Raw genomic sequence first — 25279 nt, 5'->3', positions numbered from 1 at the left:
CAAAGTAATCCTGCACGTTGCTTTGTTTGCTCTACACTGGTACTGCATTTACTCATGTGTGGCACTAAGACTTCTAGAGGCACATCCCATGGTCCTTTGCACTGCAGTAAACAGATCAGCTGTATGAATTCTTTCCCAGTGAATTGTGGGAGAACTTGTCTGTCCTTTCTGAGCACGTGGGAGGGCAATTGTTGGAAGGCACTGAAGGACTAATGGCATTCAAGCGGAGCTAGCCTGTGGTCTCACTACAAAGTGGTTGTCTTGGCAGCTGAGTTGTGCTAACTCAGGCTTTAGCTTTTACCCCTGATGGGTCATCCAATTCCAGTTAAAAGCACCGTCACACTTGAGTTTGTGTGTGCAGCTGGAATTCAAGTCAGAGATAATGCTCTAGGAATAACTCAAATTAACTTTGTGGTCACTTTTTTATATGCCTGAAAATACACCAGCTATTTATACACACAGCTGAGTGCCTGAACACATGGGTTTGGGCAAGTAAATGACTTCTTGTATGTGCAAAAATGTGTGTAAAAAGGCCTAGAAGAAAAAGTCGTCCTAGATAACATATGTGCTGTACTTTCTTTTTATTTTTATTTGGTCCTACCTTACTGGGGCTGTGTTGCAGTCATGGTAATACCAAGTGTTTGGTCCATCCTCCAGTAAATGTATGCTCTTCTTCCTGTTTTCAACAAGAGCTTACATTCATGAACCATTTCTGATTAATATTAACATCATGTTTCAGACTTCTGGTTCAGATTACAGAAGAGACCTTTGAATGTATCCTGACTGCATTGTCTGCATACTTAAGTACCTCCACACATTTCAAAATGATAATCAAACCAAAAAAGAGGCGGGCACCCACCCAGGGCTCAAGAAATTACCTCTGAAGAGATTGCATGAAACAGACATGGCACTAGGCAATACCACATGAAATGAAATAATCCCAGAATGAATCCTTTTAATCAAATAAAGATTAGAGTAGTAAGATCCAAATATAGCTTTCTTTTTTTTAACTGGAAGAAATGAGTTCCCAAATCATAATCTTTTGACAGATATTCACACATGTATGCTCATTTGCAATTAGCATAGGAGAAAAGGGCAGGTGTACAATTTCACCTGTAAGCAATTAAACAAGTGACAAGTCAAAGAAAAAGAACTATCTGCCAGTAACCTAAACACATTAGTTCACTGTCAAGGCTTGAAAGTTATTGGAAACCTCTTGTGGAATAGACTTTCAAAGTCACATTTATTTCTTTCTGTCGTGGCAAGTTTTGCATTACATTCAGAAAAGAGTGACAGGTTGAAAATGACTGGATTATACTAAGGGTTTTTAAAATAACAGTAAAGTTATGCAGTGTTGTTGTAGCCGTGTTGGTCCCAGGATATTGGAGAGACAAGGCAGGTGAGGTAATATCTTTTTATTGGACCAACTTCTGAAGTTATTGTGAAGCTGGTTCTAAGTGGTTTAGAAGTGAATATTTTATATTCTCTTTAATTTATCCGATAACTACTCCAAGATAGGTACAAAGGGCGAAAGCCTCAGGAGGTGTATAATGGCGTAACTCCACTGATATCAGTTGATGTCTTTCACTGATGGCAGTGGAGGTGAGAAGCTGCCCAAAATGCTTCCCGCAGCTCCCATTGTCCGGGAATGGTGAACCGTGGCCACTGGGAGCTGCAGTGGCCATGCTTGCGGACGGTCAATGTAAACAAACTGTCTCGCGGCCCACCAATGGATTACCCTGACGGACCGTGTGAGGGCCACAGGTTATCCCCCACTGCTTCAGAGCTTTTTAAGGCTAGAAAGGACCATCATGATCATCCTGCCTGACCTCCTGCAGAACAGAGACATAACCCAGAACTTTTAAAAAGTTGATCATAATATCTCATGTATTAACATTGAACCTAAGCAGACAATACAGTGAATGGTTAAAATATATATATTGTGTGCGATAAGCTGCTTTTTGTACACTAAATAATAAGGGTCAGATCCCAAGTTTGTTGAAGTTAATGTAAAGATTCCTGTGGACTTCAGGGGGCTCTGGATCAGGCCCTGTGTTTCTAAGGCTTGTCTAAACACAAGTTGTATTTTCAGTAGCAAAGACTATTCACAATTAATTTCTAATAAATTAACATGTAAGATGGTTGTTTAAGGAATACTTACGGTTCTTAATAAGACATTATAAATGTCCATTGTGCTTCCTTTTCTTCTAAAGGGAATTTGAGTTCCGTTTGATTGCCAAGTTATATTGTGTTATTGACAATGATTTATTTTTTTAACAACAAACAAACTAAACACAAATCACCATATTTGAGAGCAGATCGAAAGAGTTGGGTTACTCTGCAGAATGAAGACTGGATAAGATAAATGCAAACAAAGAAGTGCTTGGCAAGTAAAATAATAAAAGATTTCAGACTTTTACAGAATGGAGTCTAGCGCCAAATAAAGATAAAGGGTCACATCCTACGTGTGAATTGGCATAGTTGCGTTGAAGTCAATAGAATTATGCTGATTTACACCAGCTTTGTATCTGTAGAAAAAATCCAAGTCTGAAGATATAAAGATTGGTGCAAAGAGCATATGGGATATATTGTTTTAATGACTGTGTTAAACACTAGAAATCCAGGAAGGGCCTTCCTAATACTTATGTTTGGTTTCCAAGAGGTTGCTCATTGATGAGCTATAGGAACATCTGCACCAACTATATGGTTCATGAAATCTGTTTCATTGAGCTGTAAATAATATGCCTACTCTCTTACCAGTGTCTGTTACGTCTTAACTAATCAATGTATTCATACTGTGTTGGGGCAAGGCCAGATGGCTATAGAAAAGTAGTGGAAGACAGCTATATTAGCCCCAGGTTAAACAAATCCCTGTTACCAGGATAAGCAGCTGCTCCAGGTCAATTAAGACACGTGGTGCCAATTAAGATCTTTCTGGAAGGCAGGGAAGATAGCTAAGTTGATTGGGACACCTGAAGCCAATTAGGGGCTGGCTGAAACTAGTTAAAAGCCTCCCAGTTAGTCAGTTGGGCATGTGTGTCAGGAGCTGTAGGAGGAAGCCACATTGTTGGAGGAACTAAGCAGTACAAACCATATCAGGCGCAAGGTAGGAGGCCCTGAGGTAATGGTGAAGGAGATATTGAGTGGGGGCTGCTGTGGGGAAGTGGCCCAGGGAATTGTATACATCCTATTTCCAAAAAGTCAGCTACAATAGCTGCTACTATTAGGAGCCTGGAATAGAGGGCGGGCCCGGGCTACCACCTCCCCTCCCCAATTAATTACTGAGACTGGGAGAAAACAGAGACTCTGCGAGGGAGGGTGGCTTCTCCTCACTTCCCTTGCTGGCTTATGATGAAAATGGCTCAGTAGGCTGTGACCCTTGCCTCTAGAGAGAGAAGGGCAACGTGGAGGGTTACAGTGAGCCTCTGAGGCTAGCAAAATCCGCCAGGATGTGCGGGACCCACTGAGACAAGGACAGAGCTTCGTCACAATACACTATCTTCCTAAAAATATACTGCAGACCAAACCTACTGTCTTGTAGAAAATCACATGATCCAAAATCAATACACTTAACAACCCAGGAAAAAATATAGCAAGATTCTGTGAATTTCATACTACATATTCTACATTAAAGTGCAGAAGTGATTTTATTTTTCTCACCCCCATGAAAAAAAATCTTAAGTGATGATGATTCAGGATTCTTCCCTCTAATCTAGTATTGAACTAATGCTCCAGGATAGTGTTAAAGGTCATTAGATAACTAGAGGTGCTGACCTTCAGACAGAACATCATTAACTTATGGTCATTAAAGATCCCATGGTACTTTTTTTTGCAAAAGTAGGGTTGTTAACCTTGGAGTCTTGGCTAAATTCCAACTTGTGTAATTGCATTCTGCCTAACTAAAATTCCACTGCCTAATTTCAACTGGATGAGGTATTCTTCATGTCCTACCCTGAAGTTTTGAGTAGAGTTGCTATTTGCTACATGTCAACCCATAAGTGGCTGCATTTTTGTAGGGTGCCTTGTAATTCTTCTGGATTAAAGGTGCTATATACTAGAAATGTAAATGTTTATCAGTGCAGAAACTGGGAGGATTTGAAACCAAAACTCTACATCATCCAGAGTCTTGGTCTGATTTTTGAGAGGTGTTGAACACGTATAACACACAATTACATCAGTTAGACTGTGCAGATGCCTGGCACACCTGGAAATTAGGCTTGTGTTTATTTAATGGAGCCCTATTCTAAAAAGAAATCTGACAAAAATGGAAAAGTTCAGAAGCAAAGGGGCTAATATAATCTAACTATGGATCTGTAGCAGGTCTTTGAGGGAGATTGATACTGTGGGTCACACACAGAATTAGTTATGCAGTGCTGAGAATGTCATTACCAATGCTGTATTCTCAACACTGCATATCTAATTCCGTGTGTGACCCACAGTATCAGTCTCCGTCAAAGGCTTACTATTGATCCACAGTTAGATTATGTTAGTCCGCAATATAAAGTATAAAATTAAACTGTGTCATCCTTGCAGTGCTGATTCATCTGAAATAAAACTTCATAGTCAATCAAGGGAAGACCTCCTTTTGTTTGTTAGTATCTATATGAGGAAGCTTGAGTGGATTGTAGTCTAAATGCAATGGTGATTGTTTTCTGGGCAAATCCTATATTTTTTGAAAAAAACAGCTCAATCCATACATTAAAGAATGTGCACTTCAAAGTGGTTTATCTGTGTAGATAAGGCTATGTGATACAGGAATTAGGAAAGGAATAAAGCTGGAATTAGTACTAAATCCATAGTAATATTCTGCTGTGAGATACCTCGACCTGTAGTTCTTTTCAAGTCATACTGTGTGCACTGCAAGCCTGTATGTGCTTGTAATAAAATATTAAGGAAAGTTTCAACTAGCTGAAGGAAAAGTTCAGGTATTTATTGTTCTCCAAAGTGGTGTTATCTATAGTGAGAGTCAAAAATTGCCTGTTTCTCAGTTAAATAAAAAGATTATTCAAAGGTAAAATTTCCTCGGCACCTACACTTTGATCCAAGGCTGAAGTCAGTGGAAAGACTCCCATGAACGTTTTAAGTCTGTGGAGTAGGAAAGTTGAACTGCTCCATAATGTCTTACCTACAACCTTCTCCAGATAAGATTTTTTTATTTTAAATTTCTTATTTTATTCACAAAAGATTCTCAGACTTTTATGTTAACCCACCATATAGTTTACCTGCTTTTTACTGATTTCATGTTCCCTCTTCATGTAAGCATACTCTGTTTTGCATCTAATGTATACGTTCTAACTTCAGAAGACTTAGATGAAGCCTAATAAATCTTCTGTCTGCTAAAAGGGCACAGTAACTTTCCAGAAAGAATTGTTATGATGGAAGATCACAAATCTCCAAAGAAGCAAATCTTCTTCCTAAGAGGTGTTAGTCTTCAAGGAGTCCTGTGGAGTTGGCTAAGGCATTCGTAGCTGATATCTTCAGAATATATTCCCGGCTACTGTATAGTCCTCTCTTTATTCTTCTATTTCTGAAGATCTTTTAGGAACCCAAATCCTGCCTCCCATTTGATCTTGGCTGGCCTCTTGGTTAAGTACTGGAGTCCTTTATTATTACTATTTATTATAAAGTAAACAATTAAAATTCATAGTCGTCATCATGAAGTCGAGATGTCCTAAAAAAATGTTGAGCAAGATCACTGGATCCCTCCAAGTTGGGCTTGACCCAGGGTACAGGGGAAATGTTGTCTCTATGTTGATCCTGGGGCCAATGGGGGGCCCGTGGCCCTAAGTGTAACTTAAGAGCAGCCTAAAGGCAATTGCAAGACTCACTGTCAAGAACAACCCCTCAGGGACAGTTCCAGTGCCAGGGACTGCTGGAGTGCACTCCAGTCATGCTCCACCCCTTCTTTGCTGCATCCCTGGCCTGCCTCTTGAGCAATGCAAAGCAGAGTGGATGGCCCATTATTTTATATGCCCCCTTGGTTTGTATAGTGGAAAATCTTACTTTGCTCCTAGAATAGAGAATAAAATCTCTGCTGGGTGACCCTCCCAGCAACCTATCTGGGGCACCTATCCACCATCCTGCCTGCTCACAAGAATGAAGCAGGCAAGAAGAGGCAGCTCTCAGCAGAGAAGATGAAAAAACGCATCAGCATCTTAAAACAAAAAACACAAACAGCAGCCTAACTATGCATTTGTTTTAAGATGTTCAAATATATATGTATTTCAGGTCAGATTTTATTCAAACTGAAACCCCTTTAATTAATGAGATGACTTTCCTACTCTGCTGTGGAAAAATATAGAATCCACTTTTCTCACTTCTGCAAATTGCTAAAATTTAGCCCATGAGAATTATTTGTTCTCTTATGTTCATAATTCTCTTGAACCACAGAAAACTGAATCATAAATAAAGTTATTTAAAAAAAATTGTAATTAACTTTTGCTCTTAGCCCTCTTAGTAGCCACTTGTATTCACGGGAGAGGACTGAGAATTCAAAACTGCTTATCCTAGCTGCATTGCAAAAATAGACTGGATGTATTTGCTATAAATAATCTCTTTAAATTGCTGGCATTGTACTGGATTACTGTACAAATGAGAATTTTTATAATAGCTTACATTGATGTTACTTTGGTAATATAGTAGTTATAAAAGATGAAGTTGTCTGGTGTTTTTTGTGGTTTTAAAACATATGAAGAAAGACATTCAAGGAGCTGAGTATCTGGCCAAATTCCTAGAATAGCTAACAGAGCTTCTACCAGAACTGGTAACAGAATGCCTGATATTATTTGTCCTTTGGAGAATCCATTATCCATGCATTATAATTAAATAGCCCAAATTTTCCGGCCTTCATGACAGCCAGGGGCTTTTCCTAGATAGTGTCCAATTACACCTATGCATCTAAAGGTACACTAGACCTTAGACAACATGCCGCTCTCCTAGGAAGATCATTACCTCCTCAAATCAAGCTTTAGAGGGATCCCTTTTTACCTGTTCAGTGAAACAATTAAATTATTCCATCACCAGAAGCTCTTGCTCCCAAAAACCTTTCAGGAGATCATGAAGATCCTGTTCCTAAAGAGCGTGGGTGATTCAGTAGTTAAGCTGTTACTCTGGAACTCAAGAGACTTGGGTCGATTCCCTGCTCTGCCGCAGATGTCCTGTATGACCTTGGACTTAGTCTCTCTGTGCCTCAGTTCCCATCTGTAAAATGGGGATAATAGTATTTCCCTACCTCACAGCGGTGGTGTGTGCATAAATATCTTAACAAACAGGACTCAGCTACTATGGTAATAGGAGGCAATATAAGTACTGGAAAAGTAGCAACCCAAAAGACAAAGGCATTAATAAACTAGCAAGCCATTGTGAGTGACTACTGATTGAAACCTCTTTTCTGTATCCTCCCCTCGTGTCAACATGATTCTCCAGTGAATTCTGGAATAGGAACCAAGAAGACTGTTGCGTTTGTCATGGACAACACTTTCAGCTAGCTCATGAATTGCTCAAGGCCAACTTGTAGATATATGGTGCATCCTTATAGGAACCCAAAAGAACTTTCCATTTACCTACAATTTCATTAGCCAGGTCAATCAGCAGAAGTGTTCCAGACAGTAAACAGGCTAAAAGACCCAGAATATGTACACAGACCCAATTCCAAGTTCTGCTTGCTGCAAAAAACTTCCGGCCTAGTTCACAGACCAGCACAACAAATCAGACATCACCACAATGAAGAGCACAAGCCAGCACATCCGCATGAATGGATTTTGAACTAATCACCCAAACAGGCATTCCTTACAGCCTAGAAGATGCCTCTATCTCACCATCTGGAAAACTGACCCTTTTCCCCTGGTAGGTGAAGTTTAGGGAGGCTCACCTGCCCCCTCATCCTTTAAAGGAGGCAAGCGGCCAGCTACACTAAAGAGTGCCATTGCTTAAGATGCTGATACTTAGCACCAAGTACCGCACAATTTCTGGTCTCTTTATGACAAGGTCATTAATAAAATGGTGCCATCCAAGTTCCAGCAGCACCTATTCTCTGCGGTCAGAGACAATCAGGTGTCAGACCAGGATACAGCCTTATTGACGTTTGGTGTTCTGGCCTTCAACAGGACATTCATTCCTTATGTTGATATTACTAGCTCCCTCTTTGACTTTGGGCAGTGCTGATCACCTAGGGCTGATGACTAGCATACAGGCGTATGGGGTGGTGGAGAGCAGCACTCATCCGGATCTCCTGATTCTTGTTAGATGCAGCTCAGATAGCCTTGATGGGCACTCAGATCACGAGAAATCCCACAAGTCTTGTGGCTCTGTCCTCCTATTTAACACCTATATGAGACTGGAGAGAGAGAGAACCATAGTATTCAGCACTTACATCATGATCTGACTTGTGTACACCACCCATAGGCAGCTGACACTAAACCATGCATCTCTTCCTCTGGGTCTTTCTGGCAAATGCTAAATCTGGTGGTGTGTGGAGAGACTCAACACTGTAAAATTTCAGCCTGACATTCGACAGTCTGAATCTTTCTAAACAAAAGCTTAATTGCTTAAAATCCGAGCAAATGAGCTGAGCGATCCACTAGCATAACCCCAGAGTACCAGGGTACATGTGTGTGCAGCACAGTATTAGCAATTGCATGAATGAAGAAACTCTCTCTTCACCCTTTGAGCCTGCGCAATTCAGGCAGGGTGTAGAAAATGTAAATTATAAGTACAGCTAAGAGGATTTGAAGAAGTAAAACTGCAACTAACATGTAGTGCTGAATATCTGAGCTGTGAGATGGTGATTGGTGGTTCACTACGTCATCCTCTCCAGAGAGACAATGCTACCATTACAGTTTGCTCTGGATCAATTAAAGAGGAAGCTATCCTACCCCGATCCTGTTCAGGATTCAGATGTTGATACTCTATAGCTTAAAGAATACTGCTGGATTTAAAGGATGATGGTATCTAACAGAGAAAGGGAGAATATTAAGAAGTGTTGTTGGTCTTTTACTCAGTGTGCAGCAATGGGGAAACATTGCATAGACAATGGGACAACGTCTACCAAAATTATAGTCCACCCACACACTGCCTGTTGCAATAAATAAATAAATAAACAAACAAATAAATCATTTCATATTATCAAAGGTGTTTCAAGACTAACACATTGAATTGTCCTCAAGTCCCTGGGTTCTCCAGCCAAAACAGTAGAGATAGGATGTGAATACTACAGGAAATTGAATGTCTCCTTAAAGGACTCCTATCATTTTCCTATGTATTAATGATACCCTTGGTGTGATCAAAAGTTCAGCCTGCCTTGGCAATTTAGATCTTATAAGTGGATATTGGTAGTCATAAGAAATAGCTGCCCGAGAAAGGAAAGTATTTATGACCTGGCAAGGATTGTTGCAGTTTATTGTAATGTCTTTCAGACTTCTTAATACCCACTGCTGATTATTTTATTTTATTTTTGAATTGTGAACTAAATATTGGAGACACCTGTGTAAAGCAGATCCAACCTTTTCCTTGATTGCATTTTGGCCAAGCAAAGAGCAGAAACGATTCAGAAAAGTATTTGCACATGTGCTTAAGATCATCACTTCAGGAAAATACTTAAGCACATGTTTGACTATTAAAGTAAAAATGTTTGTAAGTATTTTCCAAAATAGAAATATTTTCCGGAATACGGGCCTTAGTTTGATTGGGGACCCATCCAGTTCTCCTTCTCTAAGCAATGCCATCTTGATTTGTGGCCTTAAGGGAAGAGAGCAGAAGAGTATTGCAAATGAGTACTGAATGGAAAAGCCATTGAAGGGACAACTAGCTTTAATTACAAAACAAAATAAACGTACATGGTGCTTTACAAAACACAAAGTAAGACACAGTCCCTGCCCTAAATACATATACGTAAACACACAGACTAGTGTGCCATTCAGCAAAGATGAACTCTCTAATACTGCAAAATGTCCATTAATCTGTTCATGCTTTGAACAATTAATATCTGAAAGGAGTGAAAAACTTCCAGTTCCAGTTCAATGCGAGAAAAACAAATGGCAAATGTGCTCTGTAAAGGTTAAGGCTAGGATCAAATATCACTCCATTTGGACTCTTGCTTGTAGGTGTCCTTGTGAACAGGTCAGTAAAAGAATGATATGAAGTAAGGAAGCAAACGTGCAAACCATGGAGTTGACTATTTTTCTAATTCTAACTTACAAGAGTGGGAAAGAAATTTAAGTTTTACTGAGGCTTTTAATTATTTCATGCTAAATATATGTAACTTTATGCTTGGACTTTCCATTCGGGATATTTTTTGAACAAAGTTAACTTCAGAAATTGTCGCTGTCATTTTTAAGCCCTAATAACTTTGGGGGGTTGAAGAGAAGTTAAGCTCCAAGGAACAGTAGATTTTCAGGTTGATATTAAGCCAGATGTTTTCAAGAGATACTTAAAAGGTATCTTGAGCCTGGGAGTTTTTGGAATTCTTTCTGCAACGGTGAAGAATGACTTGTATATTTTCATACGTCTGAATCTTAAAAAAAAAACCAAAAAAAACCCCCTTGAATGTTCCTCTTTGAAAGTACCGAGTCGTCTTAATTCTGAATCCCAGAAAAGACTCCTGGGGAATGTTTTGCTGTTTTTTGATGCTGTGTGTGCGCATCCACATGCACACACTGATCATTTTCCACATTGCTGGAACTCCTGTTGTTTGTGCCTTCAGTGTTGTATAATTTTTGTTTGCTTTGGCTTTTTTGTTTGAATGGTCCAAACCAAACCAGAGCTACACAGCACTGGATGAAAGGATTTTTCCTCACCAGTAAGTATGCATACACACAACACAAATGATGCATCTGGGCTTTAGAGTAGAAACTTTATATATTCTGAGAAACTTTATATGTGCTAAGAAAACTTAAGAAGTGTAAGGAATATCAGTTAATAAACTGATGTGATGTCAAATCTTTGAAAAAGAATAAGTTGAGGGCATTTCAGTCAGTAAGACAAGGTTAAATATAAAATTATACAATCATCTGCTCATCGACTTTTGTATCTCTTTTATTCGCTTCTCATGTCCTTAAAAAAACTGGGCTTGCCATAGTTGTGTTTGTTTTGTTTCATTTTTTCCCCCCAAAGTACTGTCCACCACAAATGGCCACATTGAATAAAATGTAGGAGGCAGGACAGATTTTAGGAGACAGCCATTTTATCATACCTATTGCTACCTTTGGTCACTATAATGTAGAAGAGCCAGAGATTCTATTAAGTGCATTAGGGAATTCTCATTGCTATTGATTTTACGTGGAAGGCATTCTGATACGATAAAACCTTTAGATACATGTGTGATAACTGCAACCTATTGCTGTGTTCTGTGTGAGACCTTTGCTTGCATCTGATATGGCTTTTGAAAATTCCTACTTAAACGCTTCTTGATGGAAGTTGGATTGATTGTGATTTGTCATAAGACACATCAGAGGCAGGTGGAGGGGCAAAGCTAGGGTTGCCAACTTCCTACTCGCACAAAACTGAAAACCCTTCTCCCGCCCCTCCTCCAAGGCCCTGCTCCCTCCATCCCCCCTCCTTCTGTCACTCGCTCTCCCCGTCCTCACTCACTCGCTCATTTTCACCTACTGACTCAGGAGGTTGGGGTTCAGGAGTGGGTGAGGGCTCTGGCTGGGGATGCGGGCTACTGGGTGGGGCCAGAAATGAGGAGTTCAGGGTACAGGAGGGGGTTCTGGGCTGAGGCAGGGGGTTGGAGTGTGGGAGGGGGTATAGATGCTGGGCTGGGGGTGTAGGTTCTGGGTTGGGATCAGAAATAAGGTGTTCAGGGTGTGGGAGGGGGCTCCAGGATGGGGTAAGAGGTTGGGGTGTGGGAGGGGGTGAGGGCTCCAGCTGGGGTGTGGGCTCTGGGGTGGGCCTGGGGATGAGGGGTTTCAGGTGCAGGAGGGGGCTCCAGGCTGGGACCGAGGGGTGTGGAGAGTGGGAGGGGGATCAGGGCTGGGGCAGGGGGTTGGGGAATGGGAGGGGGGTCAGGGATGCAGGCTCTGGGTGGCGCTTACTTCAAGCAGCTCCCAGAAGCAGCGGCATGTCCTCCCTCCAGCTCCTACATGGAGGTGCGACCAGGTGGCTCTGCGCACTTCCCTGTCTGCAGGCACTGCCCCCACAGCTCCCATTGGCCGTGGTTCCCGGCCAATGGGAGCTGCGGAACCGGCGCTTGCGGCGGGGGAGCATGAAGAGCCCCCTGGCTGCCCCTACACGTAGGAGCTAGAGGGGGGACAGGCTGCTGCTTTCAGGAGCTGCGCGGAGCCACAGCAGGCAGGGAGCCTGCCTTAGACCTGCTGCACCACCAACCAGACTTTTAATGGCCTGGTCAGCGGTGTTGACCGGTGCTGCCAGGATCCTTTTTCGACCGAGCTTTCCGGTCAAAAACCAGACACCTGGCAACCCTAGGCAAAGCAGCAATGTAGACAGGACATGAGCATCAAACTTGTGGCCGGTAGCAGTAGCAGGATTCATATGGACTCTTTGTTACTTATTATTGTCATGTTATAATAATATTGTTATTATTATTATGGTTTTTCATCCAGATACAATCAGCATATTGAAAGGTGTTTCTTTAATCCCAGTGGCAGGAAATCACATATTGTACTTCAGAAAGTAATGGCCTTGTCATATGCTCCTTGTATACAATTCATAGCAAACATAGAAGGAACGGGTGAATTGGACAATTGTAAGTTTTACCTCCTGAAAAATCTGTTGCTATGCAATGGGTGCAGTAAATGACAAGAGTCGGATTTTATCTTATGAGCAGCCACTTTCTGCAAAGATGCTGAATTAGCAAGTTAGGTAACGCAGAAAGTTAGTTAGAGTGCAAGACCGTGTGATGGCTCAGCTGTCAGTGAGACCCCCGTAGATCCAACAGCACTTCAGAGACTACAGTTTGATCCAAGTCATCAGTGCCTAGGTTGGGATTTGCAACTTAAATCAGTTAGCAATAGGTGTTTGTGAAGAAGCATTAAACCGTTAAACAGCTGCACACAAGGGAACCAGTTGCAAGCACCATCATGCTTTGGCTGCAAGGAAGCTCTGAGCCAGTTGTCAAGTGTGCTGCTACTTCAGCTATGGGCTGAGAGACTCAGGGTATGTCTACACTACGAAATTAGGTCAAATTTGTACATGTCGATTCTTTTAGAAAGCGATTTTATACAGTGATTGTGTGTGTCCCCACACTAAGCACTAAGCGCATTAAGTCAGTGGAGTGTGTCCACAGTACCAAGGCTAGCGTCGACTTTCGGAGCGTTGCACTGTGGGTAGCTATCCTACAGTTCCCTTTAGATCCGCCACCCATTGGAATTCTGGGTTAAGCTCCCAATGCCTGATGGGGCAAAAACACTGTCGCGGGTGGTTTGGGGTACATGTCGTCAGTCGCCCCTCCCGCTGTGAAAGCAACGGCAGAAAATCATTTTGCGCCTTTTTTCCGTGTGGGCGCCATACTGCTTTCAGCAGACGGTGCGGTAGGACTGCTAACCGTCGTCGTCGTCATCCACCGCTTCTGTTGCCACTCTGCTTTCCTGATGCTATGACTCTACCTCTCAGGTCCTCTATATGACCGTCGTCAACCACCACTTCCGCTGCCACTCTGCTCTACTGGTGGTCTTGCAGGGCCGCTTCTGCTGCAGCTCTGCTCGGCTGCTCTTGTCTCGCCATACCACGGCAAGCGTGCAGCCCGCTCAGCTGTTGTGTCCTGGCAGCAGACAGTGCAGTAGGTCTGCAAAACTGGTCATCCAACCACCGCTTCCCCTGCAACCCTGCTGTCCTGCAGACGCCATACCACGGCAAGCATGGAGTCCACTTAGATCACCACGGCAGTTATGAGCACTGTAAACACCTCGCGCATTATCATGCAGTATATGCAGAACCAGAACCTGCAAAAGCAGGCGAGGAGGCGATGGCGAGACGAGAGTGATGAGGACATGGACACAGACTTCTCTCAAAGTACGGGCCCCGGCAATTTGGCCATCCTGGTGGCAGTGGAGCAGGCTCATGCCATGGAACGCTGATTCTGGGCCCGGGAAACAAGCACAGACTGGTGGGACTGCATAGTGTTGCAGGTCTGGGATGATTCCCAGTGACTGCGAAACATTTGCATGTGTAAGGGCACTTTCATGGAACTTTGTGACTTGCTTTCCCCTGCCCTGAAGTACAAGAATACCAAGATGAGAGCAGCCCTCACAGTTCACAAGTGAGTGGCGATAGCCCTCTGGAAGCTTGCAACGCCAGACAGCTACCGATCAGTCAGGAATCAATTTGGAGTGGGCAAATCTACTGTGGGGGCTGCTGTGATCCAAGTAGCCAACGCAATCACTGAGCTGCTGCTATCAAGGGTAGTGACTCTGGGAAATGTGCAGGTCATAGTGGATGGCTTTGCTGCAATGGGATTCCCTTACTGTGGTGGGGCGATAGACGGAATGCATATCCCTATCTTGGGACCGGACCATCAAGGCAGCCAGTACATAAACTGAAAGGAGTACTTTTTCAATGGTGCTGCAAGCACTGGTGGATCACAACGGACGTTTCATCAACATCAACGTGGGATGGCCGAGGAAGGTACATGATGCTCGCATCTTCAGGAACTCTGGTCTGTATGAACAGCTGCAGCAAGGGACTTACTTTCCAGACCAGAAAATAACTGTTGGGGATGTTGAAATGCCTATAGTTATCCTTGGGGACCCAGCCTACCCCTTAATGCCCTGGCTCATGAAGCCGGACACAGGCACACTGGACAGTAGTCAGGAGCTGTTCAACTATAGGCTGAGCAAGTGCAGAATGGTGGTAGAATATGCATTTGGACGTTTAAAAGCGCGCTGGCGCAGTTTACTGTCTCGGTTAGACCTCAGCAAAACCAATATTCCCATTGTTATTACTGCTTGCTGTGTGCGCCACAATATCTATGAGAGTAAGGGGGAGACATTTATGGCGGGGAGGGAAGTTGAGGCAAATCACCTGGCCACTGATTATGCACAGCCAGACACCAGGGCGGTTAGAAGAGTACAGCAGGGTGCGCTGCGCATCAGAGATGCTTTGAAAGCCAGTTTCATGGTTGACCAGGCTACGGTGTGAGAGTTCTGTTTGTTTCTCCTTGATGAAAACCCGCCCCCTTGGTTCACTCTACTTCCCTGTAAACCAACCGCCCTCCCCTCCCCCCTTCGATCACCGCTTGCAGAGGCAATAAAGTCATTGTTGTTTCAAATTCATGCATTCTTTATTAATTTGTCACACTAATAGGGGGATAACTGCCAAGGTAGCCCAGGAGGGGTGGGGGAAGAGGGAAGCACCGGGTGGGGTGGTGGATGAGGGGAGGAGGAAAGGACAAGGCCACACTGCACTTCAAAACTTATTGAATGCCAGCCTTCTGTTGCTTGGCCAGTCCTCTGGGGTGGAGTGGTTGGGTTCCTGGAGGGCCCCCTCACCCCCCATGTTCTTAGGCATCTGGGTGAGGAGGCTATGGAACTTAGGGAGGAGGGCAGTTGGTTATACAGGGGCTGCAGTGGCGGTCTGTGCCTTTCCTGCACCTCAACCATACGCCGGAGCACATCAGTTTGATCCTCCAGTAGCTTCAGCATTGCATCCTGCCTCCTTTCATCATGCTGCCGCCACCTCTCCTGTTGCTCCAGCCATCTATCCTCTAGTGCGTCCCTCCTGTCCTCGCGTTCATTTTGTGCTTTCCTGGACTCTGCCATTGTCTGCCTCCACACATTCTGCTGGGCTCTTTCAGTTTGGTGGACTGCATGAGCTCAGAGAACATTTAATTGCGAGTGCGTTTTTTTCGCCTTCTTATCTGTGCTAGCCTCTGGGACGGAGATGCTAGTCGCAGCATTGAAACGTTTGCAGCTGCGAGAGGAAAAAAAGGGAGATTAAAACTGAAAAAGACACATTGGCCATTTAAAAGGAGAGGCTGATGTTTTCGGGTTAACGTGCAGCACAAGCCCAACTAATCCCCCCACCCACCCAATTCTCTGAGATGATCGCTTCACCCCTCCCCCCACCACATGGCTAACAGCGGGGATGATTTCTTTTCAGCCACAGGCAAACAGCCCAGCAGGAACAGCCACTCTGATGTCCCCGTAATAAAATTCCCCTGTTTCAACCAGGTGACCATGAATGATATTACTCTCCTGAGGATAACACAGAGAGATAAAGAACGGATGTTCCTTGAATGCCAGCAAACACCGGGACCACAAGCTGTCGTGCTTTCTTATGCAGTGGTTCCAGACTACGTGCTACTGACCTGCCGTGGTAAAGTGTCCTACAATGGAGGACACCATAAGGCTTCCCTCCCCAGAATCCTGTTGCAAAGGCTTTGGGAGTACCTCCAGGACAGCTTCATTGAAATGTCCCTGGGGGATTTCCGCCCCATCCCCAGACATATTAACAGACTTTTCCAGTAGCTGTACTGGCCACGAATGCATCCCAAGTCTTCAGGGCAAATTAAACATGCTTGCTTTTAAACAGTGTATTATATTCACAAAGGTACACTCACCAGAGCTGCCTTCTCCACTTTGAAGGTCCGGGAGCCCACCTTGGGAGGGTTGGGAGGGTACTGGATCCAGAGTGATAAACAGTTCCTGGCTGTCGGGGAGAACGGTTTCTACTCTTGGCTGGTGTGTGCTATCTTCAACCTCCCCCTCCTCATCATCTTCCTCACCCCCAAAATCCTCATCCCTGTTGCCTGAGACTCCCCCCTTGCAGGAGTCCACATATAGGGGTGGGGCAGCGGTAGGGGCACCCCCTAGAATTGCATGCAGCTCATCATAGAAGCGGCATGTCTGGGGCTCTGACCCTGAGCGGGTGTTTGTCTCTTGGGTTTTTTGGTAGGCTTGCCTGAGCTTCTTAAGTTTCACGTGGCACTGCTGCGGGTCCCTGTGATAACCTCTGTCCTTCATGCCCTTGGAGATTTTTTCAAATATTTTGGCATGTCATCTTTTCGAACGGAGTTCTGATAGCACGGATTCGTCTCCCCATACAGCGATCAGATCCAGTACCTCCCGTTCGGTCCATGCTGGAGCTCTTTTGCAATTCTGGGACTCCAAGGTCATCTCTGCTGATGAGCTCCGCATGGTCACCTCTGCTGATGAGCTTGCTACACTGGCCAAACAGGAAATGAAATTCAAAAGTTGTCGGGGCTTTTCCTGTCTACCTGGCCAGTGCATCTGAGTTGACAGTGATGTCCAGAGTGGTCACAATGAAGCACTGTGGGATAGCTCCCGGAGGCCAAAACCATCGAATTGCGTCCACACGAGCCCAAATTCGACCCGGCGATGTCGATTTCAGCACTAATCCCCTCGTCGGGGAGGAGTACAGAAATCGATTTTAAGAGCTCATTAAGTCGACAAAAATGGCTTCGTTGTGTGGATGGGTGCAGGGTTAAATCGATCTAATGCTGCTAAATTTGACCTAAACTCGTAGTGTAGACCAGGGTTTAGGGTGTTAAAACATTAGCATAGGGCTAGGAGATGAGTTGGAAGGTGAGGTAAATACTGTCTGGATGATCTGAGAGGGTTAAGAAATATCCTATTTTTGTTAGCACTGGATATGGTTTTACTTGTCTCTGCTACATGCGGTAGTCTGGTACATTAACAAAGCACTGTAGTTCATTGCAAGCTTAGCAGCTGGAACAGGACCATGGAATTGGCAAAAGTCTCACTAGTTTTAAAATGCAGATTAATAACTGATTGTCAAAGTAATGATGGCTTTCTAATGCTGTAACAGACCTGTCTAGAGCTAATGAGACTCAGGGGCCACGGTACCTGCTCTTTTCAACTTCCTGCATTTGCTCTCTGTTTAACTACCTGTGGTGCTTAAGCAATTGGGAGAGAAACATCTGAACTTGTTAACAAAGTGACTAACTTACATGTATTGCATTAATTATATACTGAAAAGAGCATCTGGTGGAGATGTGCACAGGCCTTCAGCTTTAACTGTAATCCTCTCTGATGCCCTCCACAGCTGCATTGCTGCCCCTCAGCCCGTTCTGACATTTTTCTAGACTTTCTACATATAAATACTTAATTTAGCATATTTCATCATTACTGATGTCCTGACAGTACTTTCTGAAGGTAGAGGAAGGATTCTACTATACTACAAAGCAAGACCCTATGCAATCTTCTTACAGCTATCTTTATCTTGGAATTGGGCAGCCAGCCCAGGTTCAGACAACTGGGAATTTGTGTACTGTCCAGACTCAAGACAGCCCCGTGCGTGGGCTGTGGTTCTCAAAGAAGGTCCTGCCGGGGCCTTCAAACAAAAGAGAAACATGTAGAAGAGAAGAAACAACGTTGTTTAAATTCTTCTAGTTATTGTCTGTGTTCTTTTACTACTATGATAGAAAAGGCATTGTTACCAGTTTACAGCAGAGGCCTGGGACTCGCGGGACCAAGATTCTATTCCTCTTTCATGGACTCTTGGCCTCATTTTCCTTTTCTGTAAAGTAGACCTAGTAATGTTATGAAGCATTTTGGGCTCTTCAGAGGGAAAGACTGCCTGGCCATAAGGTACGGGTTGGGAATATTTACCCTGATCCTTAGAGCTGAATGTAGTGTGCTGAGCAGATACAACTCTCTTCTCCGGACCAGGCCCATTAGGCCCTACACCTTGTTATTTATAATTGTATATTTACAGAGATTGAGACTTTACAGAAAGCTTCCCCACCCCCTTTTTGAAGTTTTTTTTTTTTTATTCATCAGCTATGTGATGGAAGATGCTCCAAAAGTCCCTTCCTCTGCTTAAACCAATCAGAAAGCAGCTATCATTATTTTACCCTTAATACATACATATGGACCATTGCATTAAATAAAGTACTATGCAAACTCCTACTAAAAGCATTCATTGCAAGCATATCTGCGAAACATACAGTGGATGTGAAATTAGGCATTCACTGTGGGGTAGACTTAAGTGTTTGTGTGACTGCCATTAAATGAACAATCATTTTTGTGAGGATTTGCATAAACCAAACCACATATGCATGACAAAATAAAAGCCTATATTTGTGCCTCATCCCAACACCCCATTTACATGCTCTTCATTTAAATTAATAATGGAGAACTGGCATGCAAAAATGTAAGAAAAAGAAATGCAAATAATGTATCACAAAGAAGATATTTCTATTTTTAATGTATTCACACATTAATTCAGGGAGGAAATTATTTGGACAGGTAGAGAGTAATGTTTACTCCTGTGGGATAGTCCTGTTTTATCTGGGACTTCAGTGGAGCATAAAGGTTCCTGAAAGACAGAAAATCCTTAAGGATTGTAAAAGGAAGTTCTCTGAATTTACAATAAGGATAATCCAATGTAGCCTTCCCCAGAAACATTTGCTGTTGTTACCCCAAACCAGTGATATGGATCAGTCCTCCCGATGTGCTTCTTAATGTTCTACAGTGGTATGCCTAGGACCTGATTCTGAAATCATTCTGTGTAATTCATGTATTGTGTGTAGTTGGGGTGAAAGTAAGTCGAGTGACTTACTGGTACTCTGGGGCCAGCTCTGGCCCCTGGAAGGGGCGGGGCCTAGGGTGGAAGGGGCGGGGTTGAGGGGGTCAGAGCCAGCCCCAGCCCACCCTGTAAGGTAAGTGCCCCCCCCACGGGGTAGCAGCAGCAGCCCGGGGCTCCGGAGGCTATTTAAAGGGCCCACGGCTCCCCTGCTTCTACCTCCCTGGTCCTTTAAATAGCCGCTGGAGCCCTGGAGTAGCGGTGGTGGGGCTCCAGTGGCTATTTAAAGGGCCCGGGCGGTAGAAGCAGGGGAGCCCCAGGCCCTTTAAATAGCTGCTGGAGCCCTGCAGCCGCTACCCCAGGGCTCCAGCAGTCGGGCTCTGGAGGCAATTTAAAGGGCCTGGGGCTCCAGCCACTGCTGGGAGCCCCAGGCCCTTTAAATTGCCCTCTGGGGAAGCCGGGCTGCCCCAGTATGGTGCACTGGCTCTTGCCGGTACACCGTACCGCGGCGTACCGGCTTACTTTCACCTCTGTGTATAGTACACCAGGAACAGTATGCAGTCCAGTTTGTGGTCTGCTTTGCAATAGACTGTACTCAACTTCAGTTGTTCATCTCCCTTAATCTCTGCATGTAAATTGTCTTTTCCATTTGCACACTTCAGCCGTGTCCACCTCTCAAAGAGGATAAACGCTCATTAGAGAAAAAGTCTGTTTTTAAAACCTGTGAACAGAATTCAAAACAGAATGAGAGCGGGCACAAGCAGTAAATTATGGCAGCCCTAGAGCACTTGTAACTTGCAGAGGACTGATTTATGTGTGTTTATATAACTGTGTATTCTTCTATTCATTGTATGGTTAAAGAGGTGACAAGTTATGTGCCCTGTATATACTTCACAACATGAAAATAATATTGCAGAGTCTGAGATAATTATCATTGTCGTCTTTTTTCATATGTAATCTCCCCAAAGTAGTGAGAGGATGGTTTATGAAAGCTCAGTACAAAATAACTTCTACGAAAGCAATAGTTCGTGAAACGTGAATGTTATACAATCCACCTTTGAAAATAAAGCACCTCCACAAAGAAACATACCTATCTGCATCATTTTCTAATCTACATTTTTCAGATTTCTTCCAAGTGACCATGGTTAACATTCAGGACCAGATCCTCTGCTGCTCTATTGAAGCAGATAGAAGGACCTGACTTACACCAACTGAGGATCTGTCTCTAGCCAAAAAGAAAGCGCCTCTTCCCCTCATGCCAGTTGCAACAAGCAAAATCAAATTTCTCGTGGATCATAAAAAACTAAGTGACATGGAAATAGCAAGACAAGGACTGAGTAATTCTGACTATCTAAGAGAAGCTTTAACGTAATCTTTGGCTGAAATAAAACTTCTGCCGTCCAGACGTGTGAGAGAAGGTCTCAGACCTTTTATTACATTTTGAATAATTTTATTTTGTTCATTAGGTTTTGATGAAAAGACTCTAGGGTCACTGAGCCTGAGGGAATAGTAGGGGTAGTTAATATATCTTGTAGGTCAGGCTCCACAATCCTGATTCAAGCTCAGTAGTACTTAGGGAAATAGTCCCATTTAAGTCATTAGAGCTATTTGCTTACGCAACACTCAGGATTACTCCAGATTGCAGAATCTGGCCCATAAGCAGCACTTGCTTTTTTGATCAAATTCCACTTTATTTGGAGTTGTTCTGGTGAAGTCGTCATAGAGTTATTCTTGTTTTACACCAGTGCAGTTGGGGACAGAATTTAGCCCAGTGCCTGTTGAATGCCTTACTTACATTGCATTTTGGGAGGGAGGTACATCACACGCTCTGTAGAAAATCCTTAGAGAGATGGATATGTCTAGAGCTCTGCATGGATACAAAATTGGTATCCGTATCTGGTCCGCAGATATCCACAGATTTGCTGTCTGCTGACTTCTCACATTCTCTCCTTGGCCGCTCTCTCCTTTTGTGCAGGTATATATTTGGTCGTGGGTGTATGTAGGTTTAGGATCATACTGCTTTATTGCATTTACCCTCCATAGGACCTGACATGGCCCTCTAGGTGATTTCTTCTCAGTTCATCTCTAGGTGATTTCTTCTCAGTTCATCTCTCATTTGCACTGAAATCCTGCTCTCACCCAACTGTCCATGAGGATTTGCTTTATCACCTAGAGTTCAGATGATTTACCTGATGCTCAGCTGGAATTTGAACCACTGGCTGTCTTGATTCTTATTTGTTTGTTGTAACTGTTCAACAACTCACTAAGGGCCTGACCTAATTCCATCCAAGGCAATGGAAAGAATCCCACTGACCTGGATAGGACCTGGTTCAGACCTAGCACCCTGTTCAGGTAAATGTATTACCAGGCTTCTTTTATTAGAATGAAAGCAGGGTCTTTTTCTGTCATTCTCCATGAGATTTTGGAAGGAAAAATTGCATCTTGAATACAGATTGCATTTTTGAGATTTGCTCAACTGACCATTTTCTAAACATAGCTTCCACACACACACACACACTTTGCCATAACAGAGTTAAAAAGGTTGAGTCATCTTAAAAGGCTAATTTAATACTAAATAAAGAAAAATCTTCCTGTAGTCACACAATGCACACAGCCTCTTAAATTGCCTTCTTCATCATTAAGACCTTTTTAAATTGCTTTTTTTTTTTTTTTTTTTTTTTTGCTGGAACTCTGCTTTTCAATATTAACAGCTACTTGCAACAGTGACCAAGCATTCACTTGGCACATGCATGCTTATGAGATGTGACAGATGGAAATGTCTGGACCTCCTATTCATCATTTACTATTTCCTTTCTGGGAGGCTGTGTTACCACTGTTCAAATAAACTGTAACTCTTCGCTCACCCCAACAGTGCACAAAGAAGGGAGAACAAACAAGCCCTAATGTACCCGTATAGCTGTGAGTAATATCTGAAAACCCCACAGCCTGGGAAGCTTTTGGAACAAACAGGGAGTGCAACACAAGAAAACCGAGCTCAAGGGGAAGTGGAACAAGAGCCACCTCTTGTACCTCAAGCAACCTCTTGTACCACCCAGATTCTGGACTGCTGCAGCTGGTGTGGCTCCCAACATAAATTTAAGCAGGCAGGATCTGCTCTAATTTATTGTACTCTCCCCAGGGCTGCCTCTGGGCTGCTCCACAGTGGGGCATATAGAGTGGGGCACATTTTACCCCTCTGCTGCACCTGCCTCTAGCACATCCTCTGTGCTGTGGCTTGTGAAGGGGATAGAGGGTTTGCTGTGATGGCCTTATGCTGCTCCTGTGCCACAGAAGATCTCCTTAAGCAGCCCCATATGGTGCCTTTACAACCTCTGTATGCCACCAGAATAGTGAGCATGGCCAGAATAAGCCCACAGGTGTTCACTTGGTTTGGTTGAATTTGTTTTTGGAAGAACACAGAAAGACGCCTAATTATAATCAACAAGGCTAAACCTGGACGGGTAAAGTCTGGATTTCTCCTATCATAGACAAATCTCATTATCAGTCTTTAACCTTTGGGAATGAAGTTTCTTACCCGTATGAACGTGAGTTTTTGCAGCCTGGGTCCTAGAAGAAATAAATTCTTATATGATTTTCTTTCATTTCTCAAATTAGCAGTATCTTGCTGCAATGCAGCTCGAAGTTGGTGGATTGGGGCAAGCTTTTGTTTCAGGTATGTCCAAAGAATGAGAGAATTTCTTCGTCTATGGGAGGAAAAGAAAACACAGAGGATTCACTAGTCTGTCGTATCATAAGTAGAGGTTCAAGTGGCACTGTAGTCTTGTCCAAAAAGTTCCTAGTAGAATGTGAGTCCTCTGAATTTAGAGGAGACATAGTATGGGAACCAACTATTATACCAGTTATTTGTGAAAATATTGATCCTTTGGCAGAACGGACTACCATCATACATCATATGCACAACTGCTATAAAAATAATTTAAAATAGTAAGCCATATCCTGAAGATTTTACCAAGTTTCTGCTCAGGAAAAATCCCCCTGGATTTCAGTGGGAGTTTGCATGAGTATAGACTGGTAATACTGAGTAAAGATTTCAGGATATGGCCAACAGGCAGGAAGGAGTTGGGTCAAAATAAAGTGAAGCTATGTTTTCAGCCCAGAATGAGGCATAAAAAGGAGTTTCCTTTTTCTCCTGGGCTCTAGAAAACAATAGTACAGCATTTCCATCCTGCTTTGATCTTCATTCTTTCCTAGAGATATGTATAGATTACTTCCATCTCACTAAAACCGGTTAACCAATGAGCAATCCCTTCTATCGATATTATGCCTCATGTCTCACTTCCTCCCCTACATGGCTCAAGCACGTTTTCTTCTTGATGTATGTTCATACTATAAATTAGGCTCCTGAGAAATTACTTACCCTTCCTTCCTTTGCTTTTCTGCGCAGAGGACAGAAACTTATGTCCCTTATGTAGGGTTTCTTTCCCTTTGTTCTAAAAACAAAACCTGAAACAAAAACTAATATTGAGATATTGAGCCAAGATTCACTCATGATTTATGGCAGTAGGACTTCCTGGGTGAAATTTCGTATCCTGAGGGGCAAGTTTATTCTGTTCATTAAAAACCAATTTAGTTTGTGCCCTTTGTGTAATAATTTGATACTTTCCTAGATTGGAATGTTAACCAGCAGGGAAACATTTTTAAAAGAATTACAGTTGGACATGTGGCATAAGAGATAAAATAAAATGTAGATATTAAAAGAGATGGGGAATAATTATTAATGATCAAAAGGAGAGAAACTAAAACATCAGTGTTTGTGGAAATCTAACATTTTCCTTCTTATTGATTAGACTGTTCGGTACCATTAGCTATTGCAGTGAACCCTCACACACCGAAAACACATAATCATTCCTCTCTAGCACGATGTTACTGAGATACCATTTTCTAACTTATTTCTGTCATTTTGAAACAAGGTCTACAATACATGGAGTCAACTGATTGAAAAGAGTTCCGTGCTTAATCAACCCTCATCATTTTTCAACTGGGGTTTATATTGTCCACTTGAGTGTAGTGACACAGTGGGTGAGAAAATAGAGAATTAATCTTCCATCACATTCCCTTCTGTAGAGGAGCTTTCTAATTAAACAGTAGAAAATTATTTGGAAACTGAGGGGGAAAAAAACCTTTTCATTCACTGTGTTCCATGGCACTGTCATGGGCAAAGTTAATTGCAAAAATAATTTATTCATAAAAGACTTTCAATTGTATCTCATGTCTTCAGTGGTTTCAGTACTGAAGAACCCATATTTCCCCTAATATGTACTTGTGATAGGAAAACAAAACTTGTTCTATATGCACTACTTTGTTTCTGATTCATATTTTCTATCTTAAGGTACTTTTTCTTCAAATCTATCTCTGTCTCCAGTGTTCAAAAAATCCCTTCATAATTGCATTTCTTAAAAGATCTTCTTTCCTAACTGCTAGTTGTGCATATTGAGATTTTTTTCCATTTGCTATTCTGGTCTATTAGCTGCTAGGAGCACAGATAAGACAATGCAGAATGAAAATCCCTTGGTTCAAATATTTTGTTTAAAAATGGCAATTCTAAACATATTACTCTATTTAGAAAACAAAATCCAAGTGCAAGGCATCCTGGGTAATGATATGGAAATGATCACAGATGCATGAAAAGCAAGTACACAGTTGAATGTATTAATCAATGACTGATATAATCATTACTTTGGGTTTTGCAACTGTACAAGGGGGCTTGCAGCTAGAAAATCAATTGAATATTGAAAGATAACATTTTACAATGCGTGGAATAAAGAATGTTTTCTACAACTTTTGTTAAAATCCTAGT

General features: G+C 42.9%; 1 protein-coding gene and 1 long non-coding RNA gene across 3 annotated transcripts in view; one reads left to right on the top strand and one right to left on the bottom strand.

The window, feature by feature from the left end:
• The window catches only part of TMEFF2 (transmembrane protein with EGF like and two follistatin like domains 2), a 175314-nt gene that overhangs the window by 56555 nt on the left and 93480 nt on the right, over window positions 1-25279 (top strand). The gene's annotated exons all lie outside the window — the stretch shown is intronic.
• On the bottom strand, window positions 602-23912 carry LOC141996081 (uncharacterized). Its single transcript, XR_012641474.1, has 3 exons — window positions 23840-23912; window positions 22997-23165; window positions 602-676 (listed from the first exon to the last, which is right to left on the bottom strand). It is a non-coding gene; the product is annotated as an uncharacterized LOC141996081 (long non-coding RNA).

The sequence above is a fragment of the Natator depressus genome, chromosome 11, assembly GCF_965152275.1.
Source record: "Natator depressus isolate rNatDep1 chromosome 11, rNatDep2.hap1, whole genome shotgun sequence".
In the NCBI taxonomy this organism is placed as follows: Eukaryota; Metazoa; Chordata; order Testudines; family Cheloniidae; genus Natator; species Natator depressus.
Note: the sequence above shows the minus strand (reverse complement) of the source record. Positions and strands in the feature narration are given on the sequence as shown.